This window comes from Macaca mulatta, chromosome 1 (assembly GCF_049350105.2).
Source record: "Macaca mulatta isolate MMU2019108-1 chromosome 1, T2T-MMU8v2.0, whole genome shotgun sequence".
Taxonomy (NCBI): domain Eukaryota; kingdom Metazoa; phylum Chordata; class Mammalia; order Primates; family Cercopithecidae; genus Macaca; species Macaca mulatta.
The window spans coordinates 201,860,865-201,873,827 of record NC_133406.1 but is presented as its reverse complement, the minus strand read 5'-3'; the positions used below and the strand labels follow the sequence as shown (position 1 = coordinate 201,873,827).

Genomic DNA, 12,963 nt, shown 5'->3' with positions numbered 1-12,963 from the left:
TATCATGGAAAGAGCTCCGACATTGCAGGAGTCAGAAAATCCTGGTCCTTGCTCTAATTCTGCCCCTGCTTACCTATGGATAAACCACTTTCCCTCACCTAACCAGAAACCTCATCCCCGCCAGCAAACACGTGGCCGGCAATGTTTATCGGTGTCATACACCACAGGTCTTCACAATTTTTTTTTTATTTATTTTTTTAAGAGATGGAGTCTTGCTCTGTTGCCCAGGCTGGAGTGCAGTGGTGCGATCTCGGCTCACTGCAACCTCCCCGCCTTCTGGGTTCAAGCGATTCTCCTGCCTTAGCCTCCCGAGTAGCTGAGATTACAAGTGCCCATCACTATGCCTGGCTGATTTTTGTATTTTTAGTAGAGACGGGTTTTCATTTGTAGGCCGGGCTGGTCTCAAAATCCTGACCTCAAATGATCCACCCCCTTTGGTCTCCCACAGTGCTGGGATTACAGGAGTGAGCCACCGAGCTGGGCCCACAAGTCTTCACAATCTTTTGTTCATAAATCCCCATAAAATTTTTAAGAATGTCAGGTGTGGTGGCTCATGCATATAATCCCAGCACTTTGGGAAACCGAGGCTGGTGGATCACTTGAGGCCAGGAGTTCAAGACCAGCCTGCCAATATGGCAAAACCCTGTCTCTATGAAAAACGCAAAAAATTAGCCAGGTATTATGGAGGGTGCCTGTAATCCCAGCTACTCAGGAGGCTGAGGCAAGAGAATCACTTGAACTTAGGAGGCAGAGGTTGCAGTGAGTAGAGATTGTGCCACTGCACTCTAGCCTGGATGACAGAGCAAGACTGTCTCAAAAATAAATAAATAAATAAAAATAAAATGGCCAGGCGTGGTGGTTCACACTTGTAACCCCAGCACTTTGGGAGGACGAGGCCGGAAGATCATGAGGTCAGGAGTTCAAGACCAGCCTGGCCAACATAGTGAAACCCCATCTCTACTAAAAATACAAAAAAATTAGCCAGGCGTGGTGGTGGGCATCTGTAATCCCAGCTACTCAGGAAGCTGAGGCAGGAGAATCGCTTGAACCCAGGAGGCGGAGGTTGCAGTGAGTTGAGATCACACCACTGCACTCCAGCCTGGGTGACAGAGCTAGGCTCAGTCTCAAAAAAAAAAAAAAAAAAAAAAAATTTAAGAAGCTCTGTTCTCCCTCATACATTTTAAAGGTTAATAACTACAATTATTTTTTACAACTTAAAATTGGCTCCAAGATCAAATCTTTTGTCATACTCTTTGTTAGAGACATGTTTTAAATATATTTTCATCTAAACCTTAGAGCTACAGATTTTACTTGTTCAGTTTATGGAAAATGTCTACCACATAATCCAGTTGGCAAAGTCTGTCCCCACTGTCAAACCAATTAGCCAAATCAAACAGATTTTCTGTCCATAAGAAAATCTACCTTTATTTTTAAAAGGTTCCATAAATGCATTAATTTGCATCCCCATGACAACTGGCTCATGTCTCAATTCTAATTTTATAATACATAAATAAAGAGCTAAAGCACTTAAGTTTAGTATAGCATAATGACTAAAAGCACAAATTCTAGAGGAATTCAAAGGTGTCTGGAATTCAAATTCTGATTTCACCACTTAACACTTCTGTGACCTTGGGCAACTTATTAAACCTCTTTGTGCCTTGGGAGCATCATCTGTAAAAGGAGGGTGGTAAATGTCTACTTCATAGATTCAGTATGAGTATTGAATTCGTTTATTATCTGTAAAACCCTTAGAACAGTGTCTGGCACATAATTAGCATTGAGCAAATTTTTCATTTTGTTTTGTTTTGAGACAGGGTCTCACTCTGTTACCCAGGCTGGAGCACGGTGGCATGATCTCAGCTCACTATAACCTCTGCCTCCTGGGTTCAAGCGATCCTCCCACTTTAGCCTCCCAAGTAGCTGAGACTACAGGTGTGTACCACCACACCTGGCTAACTTCTGTATTTTTTGGTACAGATAGGGTTTAGCCATGTTGCCCATGCTGGTCTCAAGCTCTCAAACTGAGCTCAAGCGATCTGCCCACCACAGTCTCCCGAAGTATTGAGGTTACAAGTATGAGCCACCACACCTGGCCCTATTTGGGTTTTGTTTTGTTTTGTTTTGAGACAGGGTCTTGCTTTGTCGCCCAGGCTGAACTGCAGTGATGCAAACCCAGCTCACTGAAGCTTCGACCTCTTGAGCTCAAGATATCCTCCCACCTCAGCCTCCCAAATAGCTAGGACCACAGGCACATGCCACCATGCCCGGCAAATCTTATAGAGACGAGGTCTCATCACATTACCCAGGCTGGATTCAAACTCCTGGGCTCAAGTGATCCTCTCGCTTCGACCTTCCTAAGTGCTGGGATTGCAGGAATGAGCCACTGTGCCCAGTCTAAACAAGTATTTTTATTTATTTTTATTTTTTATTTTCTGGCTTTACTTAATCAGCTTCCTCAGGTTGAATAAACAAGAATTTCTTTTGGTTTGTTGGTTTTTTGGGGGTTTTTTGAGATGGAGTCTCACTCTGTTGCCCAGGCTGGGGTGCAGCAGCATGACCTTGGCTCACTACAACCTCCGTCTCCTGGAGTCAAGTGATTCTCCTGCCTCAGCCTCCTGAGTAGCTGGGATTATAGGCGCGTGCCACCACGCCCAGCTAATTTTTGTGTTTTGGGGTTTTTTTTTTTTTTTTTTGAGACGGAGTTTTCCTCTTGTCACCCAGGCTGGAGTGCAATGGCGCGATCTCAGCTCACTGCAATGTCCACCTCCTAGGTTCAAGCGATTCTCCTGCCTCAGCCTCCTGAGTAGCTGGGATTACAGGCACCCATCACGACACCCAGCTAATTTTTGGTTTCTTGGGTTTTTGGTTTTGTTTTTTTTTTTTTTTTTGAGATGGAGTTTTGCTCTTGCCACCCAGGCTGATACAATGCACTTTTCATAAAAATCTCTGCAGGCTTTTTGTAGAAATTGACATGCTGATACTAAAATGTATTTGGAAATACAAAAGACCTTCAATAGTAAAAACAATTTTGAAAAAGAAGAGCCAAGTTGAAAGACTTATACTACCCAGTGGCAAGACTTACTATAAAGTAACAATGGTATTGGCCTAAGAATAGACATATATATCAATAGAACAGAACAGAGATTGCCGAAATTGATTAATAGATCAATTGATTTTCAACAAAGATGCCAAAGTAATTGGTTTTTTTTTTCTTTTCTTTTCTTTTCTTTTCTTTTTTTTTTTTTTGACACAGTCTTGCTCTGTTGCCCAGGCTGGAGTGCAATGGCGCGGTCTCAGCTCACTGCCACCTCCACCTCCTGGGTTCAAGCGATTCTCCTGCCTCAGCCTCCCAAATAGCTGGGATTACAGGCACCCACCACCACACCCAGCTAATTTTTGTATTTTTAGTAGAGATGGGGTTTCACCATGTTGGCCAGGCTGGTCTTGAGCTCCTGACTCGTGATCCATCCACCTTGGCATCCCAAAGTGCTGGGATTACAAGCATGAGCCACTGCACCTGGCAATTTTTGTATTTTTAGTAGAGACGAGGTTTCACCATGTTGACCAGGCTGGTCTCGAACTCCTGACCTCAAGTCATCCACCCAACTCGGCCTCCCAAAGTGCTGGAATTATAGACGTGAGTCACCGCACCCGGCCAACAAGGATTCTTTTCTTTTTTTTTTTTTTTTTGAGACGAAGTTTTGCTCTTGTCACCCAGGCTAGAGTGCAATGGCGTGATCTTGGCTCACTGCAGTCCCCACCTCCCGGGTTCAAGCAATCCTCCTGCCTCAGCCTCCTGAGTAGCTGGGATTACAGGCGCCCACCACCAGACCCATCTAGTTTTGTATTTTTAGTAGAGACCAGGTTTCACCGTGTTGGCCAGGCTGGTCTCGAACTCCTGACCTCAAGTCATCCACCCAACTCGGCCTCCCAAAGTGCTGGAATTATAGACGTGAGCCACCGCACCCAGCCAACAAGGATTCTTTTTTTTTTTTCTTTTTTTTGAGACGAAGTTTTGCTCTTGTCACCCAGGCTGGAGTGCAATGGCGTGATCTTGGCTCACTGCAACCCCCACCTCCCGGGTTCAAGCAATCCTCCTGCCTCAGCCTCCTGAGTAGCTGGGATTACAGGCACCCACCACTAGACCCAGCTAGTTTTGTATCTTTAGTAGAGACGGGGTTTCTCCATGTTGGTCAGGCTGGTCTCGAACTCCTGACCTCAGGTGATCAGCCCGCCTTGGCCTCCCAAAGTGCTGGGATTACAGGCAAGAGCCACTGAGCCTGGCCGAATATTCTTAAATAAAACAAATACTACGAGTCTGTAGTAGAAACACAGCACCCTTTAGTTTCTCCTGCCTGATCTCTCTTTATTTGCTATCTCTCAGGAACAGAGCATTCTCTGTCATTTTGAACAATAGACCTTGTTCAATGAATTTGGGATGGACAGAGGTGTAACTTTCTTATAAAGCCAAAGAAGAGAAACAATGAAAACAGAGTTGAAAAGGAGAACTTAAAAGAATCCAGACAAGCAGATGACTTTTAGGCAAAAGTCCCTGCAGAAGTTGAGAATCTGGAAATGGATTCCTTTAATGTTATCCGTGCCCCCTGCATCCCCAATTCCACGACCACTGGCTAGTTTGACACACCCTCCCTGGACACATTTGGAGCGAGATATAATTCCTGGAAACCCTTCTACAACTCCATCTGTAGCTCTCTGGCGTAGGATAGCACAAGGTACTGCAAGTAATATCCTTGAACTTATTCCAGATTATACAAAAGTAAAGTATTCATAAATTTCAAGACTTTTATTAGAAGGAACAGATTCGCTGTGACCCAGTATAGAGCTGAGGACAAAGTACCAGTCATCAGGAACAGGCCAACTCAAGAGACCCTTCATGAACAAACCATGATGAAGTCTTAAAAAGGAAGATTAATTTCCATAGATAGGTGGGCACCCATCAGGTCTGAAAACCTTGGCGTCATCATATCCTCGGCCCCCACACATCAGCCTCACTTCTGAAATGCAAATCAGGTGGTGTCACTCTCATTGCTAAATTTTTTTTTTTTTTTTGAGACAGTGTCTCGCTCTGTTGCCCAGGCTGGAGTACGGTGGCGTGATCTTGGCTCACTGCAACCTCTGCCTCCTGCATTCAAGCGATTCTCTTCCCTCAACCTCCCAAGTGACTGAGACTACAGGTACACACCACCATACCCAGCTAATTTTGGGGGGTTTTTGTTGTTGTTGTTGTTGTTGTTTAGTAGAGACTGGGTTTCACCACATTGGCCAGACTGGTCTCGAACTCCTGACCTTGTGATCCACCCGCCTCAGTCTCCCAAAGTGCTGGGATTAGAGGCGTGAGCCACCATACCTGGCCAAAATCTTTTCAATGGGTATCCAATGTCCTTGGTTTAAAGCCTAGGTTCCTTAATGAGGCACAGAAAGGCCTCATGACCTGAACCCTTCCTATTTTTCCACCTTCATTTCTTTCCATTTCCCCAAATACACCCTATGCCCCAGCCACACTGAGCCCCTAGCAGTTCCAGCTCCCACTCTCCACGAGGTCTTTACATGAGCTCCTCCCTCTGCTAGAACATCTTCCCCCCCGCCCCATTTGTTGTCTCAGGGAAGTATTAACACCCCCTTTAAGACTCTGTTCCTTACTATCACATTTAGGATCAAGTTAAAGAAAAGAAAAAGAAAAAATTTTAATAAAAAAACAAAACTAAAAGACTCTGTCCTTTACAACTTCTCTGCAAAGCCTTATTGACCATCTAATATGTGCTTAGCATTGTGTTAGGCACTGCAGATACATGGTAGAATTAAATGCTTTTCTGGCCGGGCGCGGTGGCTCAAGCCTGTAATCCCAGCACTTTGGGAGGCCGACACGGGCGGATCACGAGGTCAGGAGATCGAGACCATCCTGGCTAACACGGTGAAACCCCGTCTCTATTAAGAAATACAAAAAACTAGCCGGGCGAGGTGGCGGGCGCCTGTAGTCCCAGCTACTCGGGAGGCTGAGGCCGGAGAATGGCGTGAACCCGGGAGGCGGAGCTTGCAGTGAGCTGAGATCCGGCCACTGCACTCCAGCCTGGGTGACAGCGAGACTCCGTCTCAAAAAAAAAAAAAAAAAAAAAAAAAAAAAAAAAAAATATGCTTTTCTTAGTTCCGTCAGCAACCTCTGCTTGTGTCTAGAGCATCATTGTCTTCTTTGTATAATAACTGTCTCCTCTACAAGGCTGTGAGCATTCTGAGGACAGGACTTCCACGTTACTCATCTTTGACTCCCTATTACCTAGTCCATGGAATGCATCAGTAAACATTTGTCAAATTTATTTACTCACAAAGAATTCATTGAAAATTTTTGTATCAGGAATGAATGAGGTGCTGAACGAACAGGATTATAAAACTGAATGAACAGGATCATGCCCATGATCTCTGTCCTTTTGAAACCTTGCAGTCTCAGGGGATAAACAGAGCATTTGATTTAATGAATGATGTAGGAATGAGTGAATGAGTTAACGAATCAGGGAAGGAGTCTGGATGCAGCAGCCCAGAGCAGGAGATCTACAGGAAGTCAACGACCAGTGTCTAGGGAGGTAGTTGGGGAATGCTGATGCCCTTTTGGTCTTTTTTTTTTTCTTTTCCTTGAGAGGAGATAGTCTTGCTCTGTCACCCGGGCTGGAGTGCAGTGGCCTGATCTCAGCTCACAGCAGCCTTGACGTCTCAGGCTCAAGTGATCCTCCCATTTCAGCCTACAAAGTAGCTGAGACAGGCCGAGCATAGTGGCTCATGCCTGTAATCCCCACACTTTGAGAGGCCAAGGCAGGTGGATCCCTTGAGTCCAGGAGTTTGAGACCATCCTGGGCAACATGATGAAACCTTGTCTTTACCAAAAATACAACAACAACAAAAGTTAGCCGGGCATGATGGTGTGCACCTATAGTCCCAGCTATTCAGGAGGCTGAGATGAGAGAATCAACTGAGTTGGGGATGCCGCCACTGCACTCCAGCCTGGGCCACAGAGTGAGACTCTGTCTCAAAAAAACAAAGTAGCTGAGACTACAGGCGCACACCACCACGCCAGGCTAATTTTGTTTTATTTTTTGTAGAGAAAAGGTCTCACTGTGTTGCCCAGGCCAGTCTCAAACTACTGGACTCAAGCAATTCTCCTACCTTGGCCTCCTAAAGTGCTGGGATTACAGGTGTGAGCCACCGTGCCAGGCCTTCTTTTTTTGAGATAGTGTCTCACTTGTTGCCCAGGCTGGCTTCGAACTCCTGGCTTCAAGCAATCCTCCTCCCTCAGCCTCCCAAAATGTTCGGACTACAAGGCATGAGCCACTGCCCCCAGCCCGGTCTTTCTAATACAGAGAAACTTGAAAGACAGCAAGCACTAGAGCAAAAAGCATGGAGTTTAGAGTCTGACCTAGACTTGAATTCTGGATCCATTTCTTATTAGCCATGTGACCTTAGGCAAATCCCTTAACCTGTTTGTATCTTCATTGCCCCATCTATGAAATGGTGTTAATAATAATATCATAAGAAGATTATGATTAAATAAGAGAATGCATTTAAAGCCCTTAGCCTGCATCCATAGTTTAGGAATTGGTGGTTCCCATCACTTGCTCAGTGTTGAGTGTGCAAATTCAGAAACACAGCATGTCTGGACTCAGTCCTGGTCCAGTATTTTTACCACAAACCAGCACCTGACACCTTCCCTACTCCCATGCCTATGTGGCTTTCCCTTCCTTTTTATTTTATTTTTTAAAGACAAGGCCTCATTTTGTTGCCCAGGCTGGTCTCGAACTCCTGGACTCAAGCAATCCTCCCGCCTTGGCCTCCCAAAATGCTGGGATTACAGGAGTGAGCCATGGAACCCAGCCTTCCCTCTCCCTTCACCACTCCCCCGTCACTGGCCAGTTCTGTTTACATTCTGCCTACGTGCTTTCAAGGCCAGGGGTTGTCTAGCATATCTTTACAAGCCTAAGGTGAGGGAGTTGCTCGTTAGGGAGAGGCATGGCAAGAAGGCGGTCAAAGAGGAAGGGAAAAGCACAGGTGTTTAGGAAGGCTCCACAATGAGCCTGGCACCAGGCTTGGTATTCAACATGCATTGTTCCCTGTCATCTTCATAAAAATATCATTTTGAGACTGGGCGCAGTGGCTCATACCTGTAATCCCAGCACTTTGGGAGGCCGAGGCGAGCGGATCACGAGGTCAGGAGATTGAGACGATCCTGGCTAACATGGTGAAACCCTGTCTCTACTAAAAATACAAAAAATTAGCTGAGTGTGGTGGTGGGCGCCTATAGTCCCAGCTACTCGGGAGGCTGAGGCAGGAGAATGGCATGAACCCAGGAGGAGGAGCTTGCAGTGAGCCGAGATCTCACCATTGCACTACAGCCTGGGCGACGAGCAAGACTCCATCTCAAAAATATATATATATATATCATTTTGAGCTGGCCCCCGTGGCTCAGTTAACTCAGGAAGCTGAGGCAAGAGGACTGCTCGAGCACGGGAGTTTGAAGTTGTAGTAAGCTATGATCAGCCACTGTACATAGCTGGGCAATGTAGTAAGACCCTGTCTCTTTAAAAAAAAAAAAAATTATAGCTGAGGAAACCGAGGCTCGGGAGGTAAACAGAAAATATGGGATATAAAGCCAGTCTCCCCGTGACTCCAAAATAATTTTCTTTTTTTTTTTTTTTTTTTTTTTTGAGACGGAGTCTCGCTCTGTCACCCAGGCTGGAGTGCAGTGGCCGGATTTCAGCTCACTGCAAGCTCCGCCTCCCGGGTTCACGCCATTCTCCTGCCTCAGCCTCCGGAGTAGCTGGGACTACAGGCGCCCGCCACCTCGCCCGGCTAGTTTTTTGTATTTTTTAGTAGAGACGGAGTTTCACCGGGTTAGCCAGGATGGTCTCGATCTCCTGACCTTGTGATCCGCCTGTCTCGGCCTCCCAAAGTGCTGGGATTACAGGCTTGAGCCACCGCGCCCGGCCCCAAAATAATTTTCTACTCTACCATGCTGCCCACCAGCTTGTAGATAATCATCAAATGTTTGAGGAATAAATTTCAGTTTTCTTATTCCCAAGAGGAGCAGAAATTGTGCAGCCCTCCCTCCAGAGTATCCAGGTGTATGCTCAAACAGTGATGAATAAACAAATGAACACTAATGAATAAATGAAACATTGAGTGAAATCTCTCTGATACCCACACCAGGAAGAAGGAAACAAATAACCCTGGAGGAGCCGCCTTGCAGGAAGACGTGGAGACTGTCTCCGTGGCTGTGGTCTCCAGTGTCCAGGTCAGCAAAGGGCTAGGAACTGGCTTAGTTGGAGTTAGAAAACCTTAGGAGGGTAGGGGATGCTGGGGAGAACGTGATGGCTGGAGAGAAAGCCAGTGTGAAGGGCAGGGAAGAAGAATGAAATTACCCTGTCCCCATCCTCAGCCCTTCCCTGCCATTTCCCTCGGGAAGATAGCCCCTGACTCTTGGCCCAACATGCTGCCAGCTTTTAAACTGAAAGTAGTAGGATCCAAAGCGGCCACACCAGGAGGTCACTCCAGAAGAGGGGTTACCAAGGGAGCACCCCACACGTCCCTCCTTACTGCACAGCACCCCTCGGCCCTGCACTTCCTGCTGCCGCCCCCTTGTCCTGACACGGGACTCCCTCCACTCCCCCCCAGCTCCCACATCTTACCCTGAAAGACCAAGGTAGGGGCGTCCCAGGCCGCGCCCGCCGGTCCTTGTGTTCCAGGCTTCCTGGGCCAAGGGGTTGCCCGCTGCCCTGAAGCTCCCTCTCTGCCAGGTGCTCCTCAGTCCCTCCCCAAACAAAAATCCTCCAGACAGGTTCCAAAGCTGCCCAGCCCAGGAAGAGGGAGCCTGAGGAAATCCCCTCCCAGCCGGGCTGGGCCAGCCTGCTTGGCAGTCTTGCTTCTGGGTTGGCCCTGGATGAATGAGCCCTCCCCTTCGTCTGCTTGGGTCTTAGCCAGGGAGCCGGTGGCAGCCTCTACTCTTTCTCCAGGGCACTGAGCTCCATTCGTCCTCCAAGTCCTGCCCTCCTGCTTCAGGCCTGGGTCGCCTGCTCTCCACTCTCAGCTCTCTGACACCTCAACCAGGTGGTCTCTATCACTCTGCATTTGGTTATGCTTCAGTGTGAAGCCAGGCCTGTACTGGGCACCAGGGTGGGTGACTTGATGATCCTCAGCAGAGATTTAGTCCACGGAAGAATTGATGACGCCATGGCCCCTGGTGAAATAGCTTTGCCAGCTCTGATTATTCATTCAAAGCATTTTGAGAATAACTGGCCTTGTGCGAGGCCCTGAGGATGAAGAGGTAGACTAATGGGATCCCTGACCTCCTACTCTACGAGGAGGACAAAGAATGAAGCTCTAAGTAGACGCTGCTCAAGATTCAGGCAGAAGGTGGCCAGGCGCGGTGGCTCACGCCTGTAATCCCAGCACTTTGGGAGGTTGAGGCGGGTGGATCACCTGAAGGTGGGAGTTCAAGACCAGCCTGATCAACACAGAGAAACCCCGTCTCTACTAAAAATCCAAAATTAGCCAGGTGTGGTGGTGCATGCCTGTAATCCCAGCCACTCGGGAGGCTGAGGCAGGAGAATCGCTTGAACCCGGGAGGTGGAGGTTACGGTAAGACGAGATCGCACCATTGCACTCCAGCCTGGGCAACAAGAGCGAAACTCCGTCTCAAAAAAAAAAAAAAAAATTCAGGCAGAAGGGACCAGGGAGGACTCCCGCTATGTGGAAGTGTTCTGGAAAAGCTCCTAGACGACATGACATACAAGATGGGTTTTGAAAGATGAACAGGGGTTTTCCAGAATTGTGAGCAGGGAAGGGGAGCACAGGCTGACAGAAGAGGTCATGGGAAGGGACGGAATTCAGCAGGAACTACTCAACGTTCAGAATTGTAAGCAGGGAGTGTCAGATCAGGAAGGGCCTTGTGTGCCTTGGTAAACGGTTTGGATTGTGTCCTATAGGTTCTGGGGAGTCACAGAAAGGTGTTTGTTCGTTTGTTTGTTTGTTTGTTTGTTTGTTCATTCGTTTGTTTGTTGGAATGCAGGGTCTCTCTGGGAGGCAGAGGTTGCAGTGAGCCAAGATTGTACCACTGCACTCTAGCCTGGGCGACAGAGTGAGACTACATCTCAAAAAAAAAAAAAATTGGGGTCTCTCTCAGTTACGCAGGCTAGAGTGCAGTGGTGCAGTCATAGCTTGAAATAGCCTTGAAATGCTGGGTTCAAGTGATCCTCCCACTTCAGCTTCCTGTGTAACTGGGACTACAGGCATGCACCACCATGGCCTGCCAGTTTTTAAATTTTTTGTAGAGATGGAATTTCACTATGTTGCCCACGATGATCACGAACTCCCGGCCTCAAGAGATCCTCCCACCCCAACCTCCCAAAGCGCTGGGATTACAGGTGCTACACCACACCCTGCTACTCACAGATAGGCTTTAAACAAGGGACACAAACTATTAGACTACATTTAAAATAGATCAGTGGGGCCAAGTGTGGTGGCTCACACCTGTAATCCCAGCACTTTGGGAGGTCAAGGCTGGAGGATTGCTTAAGCCCAGGAGTTCGAGACCAGCCTGAGCAACATAGTGGCACCTGTCTCTACAAAAACAAATTTTTTTGTTAATTATCTGGGCAATGGTGGTGTGCACACGTAGTCCCAGCTATATTCCAGAGGCTGCGGTGAGAGGATAGCTTGAGCCCAAGAGGTTGAGGCTGCAATGAGCTATGATTATACCACAGCACTCTAGCCTGGATGACAGAGTGAGACCCTGTCTTAAAAAAAAAATCACTGGGACCTACAATGTAAAGAAGGGTTTGAAGGGGGCAAGACTAGAGGCAAGAAGACCAGTCAGGCTTGCATGAGTCAGAGCAAGTGATAATGTAGGCCTTATCAAGGCATTGGCTAGGGAGTGGGGGTGGGAGTGAGAGAAAGAAATAGATTCAAGAGATGCTAAGGGGGTACCATTGATGGGACTTAATGAGTAAGGGAGGAGTCTAGTATGACTCTAAGATTTCCAACTGGAATAACTAACTAGGTGGATAGTGGTGCCCACAAATAAGATAGAGAAATCAGAAAGAATGGCCAGGCACGGTGGCTCATGCCTATAATTCCAATAATTTGGGAGGCCGAGGTGGGTGGATCACTTGAGGTCAGGAGTTTGAGACCAGCCTGGCCAATATGGTGAAACCCTGTCTCTGCTAAAAACACAAAAATTAGCTGGGCATGGTGGTGCCTGCCTGTAATCCCAGCTACTCGGGAGGCTGAGGCAGGAGAATTGCTTGAACCCAGGAGGCGGAGGTTGCAGTGAGCAGAGATCACGCCATTGCACTCCAGCCTGGGCAACGGAGCGAGACTCTGTCTCAAAAGAAAAAGGGCTGGGTGCAGTGACTCATGCTTGTAATCCCAGCACTTTGGGAGGCCGAGGTGGGCGGATCACGAGCTCAGGAGATCGAGACCATCCTGGCTAACACGGTGAAACCCCATCTCTACTAAAAATACAAAAAAATTAGCCAGGCATGGTGGCACGTGCCTATAGTCCCAATACTCAGGAGGCTGAGGCACGAGAATTGCTTGAACCTGGAAGGCAGAGGTTGCAGTGAGCTGAGATGGCACCACTACGCTACAGCCTGGGCAACAGAGTGAGACTCCATCTCAAAAAAAAAAAAAAAAAAATCAGGATCAGGAAGAAAAGCAATTTGGGGGGGAAATGAATTCTGTTCTGGACCTGTTGAGTCAGGGGCACCTGCGGAGATGTTCAAGGAGCAGTTGCTCCAGGGATAGGTGGGAGTTATGTATCAGTCAGGCTACCAGCAGGATGCAGAAGGCGTCTTCAGCTAGATTTGAAGATCTGGGAAGGGTAAAGGAAGTCATTAAGAGATGTTTAACATCCCGGGATGAACAACAGTGGGAAGCCTTAGGCCTGAAGGGACAAGGAGATGC

General features: G+C 47.5%; 1 protein-coding gene across 2 annotated transcripts in view; it reads right to left on the bottom strand.

Moving 5' to 3' along the window:
* The window catches only part of RHBDL2 (rhomboid like 2), a 58,984-nt gene extending 49,070 nt beyond the window's left edge, over nt 1–9,914 (bottom strand). Inside the window, exons 1-2 of one of the 2 annotated variants that reach the window (XM_077962871.1) lie at nt 9,690–9,910; nt 8,166–8,259 (exon numbers count right to left, since the gene is read on the bottom strand). The gene's annotated coding sequence lies outside the window, so the exon portion shown is untranslated. Of the gene's footprint in view, nt 1–8,165; nt 8,260–9,689 lie in introns of both variants that reach the window. The other variant, XM_015135819.3, reaches the window with a different exon arrangement.
* Between the last annotated feature and the right edge of the window lie 3,049 nt (nt 9,915–12,963).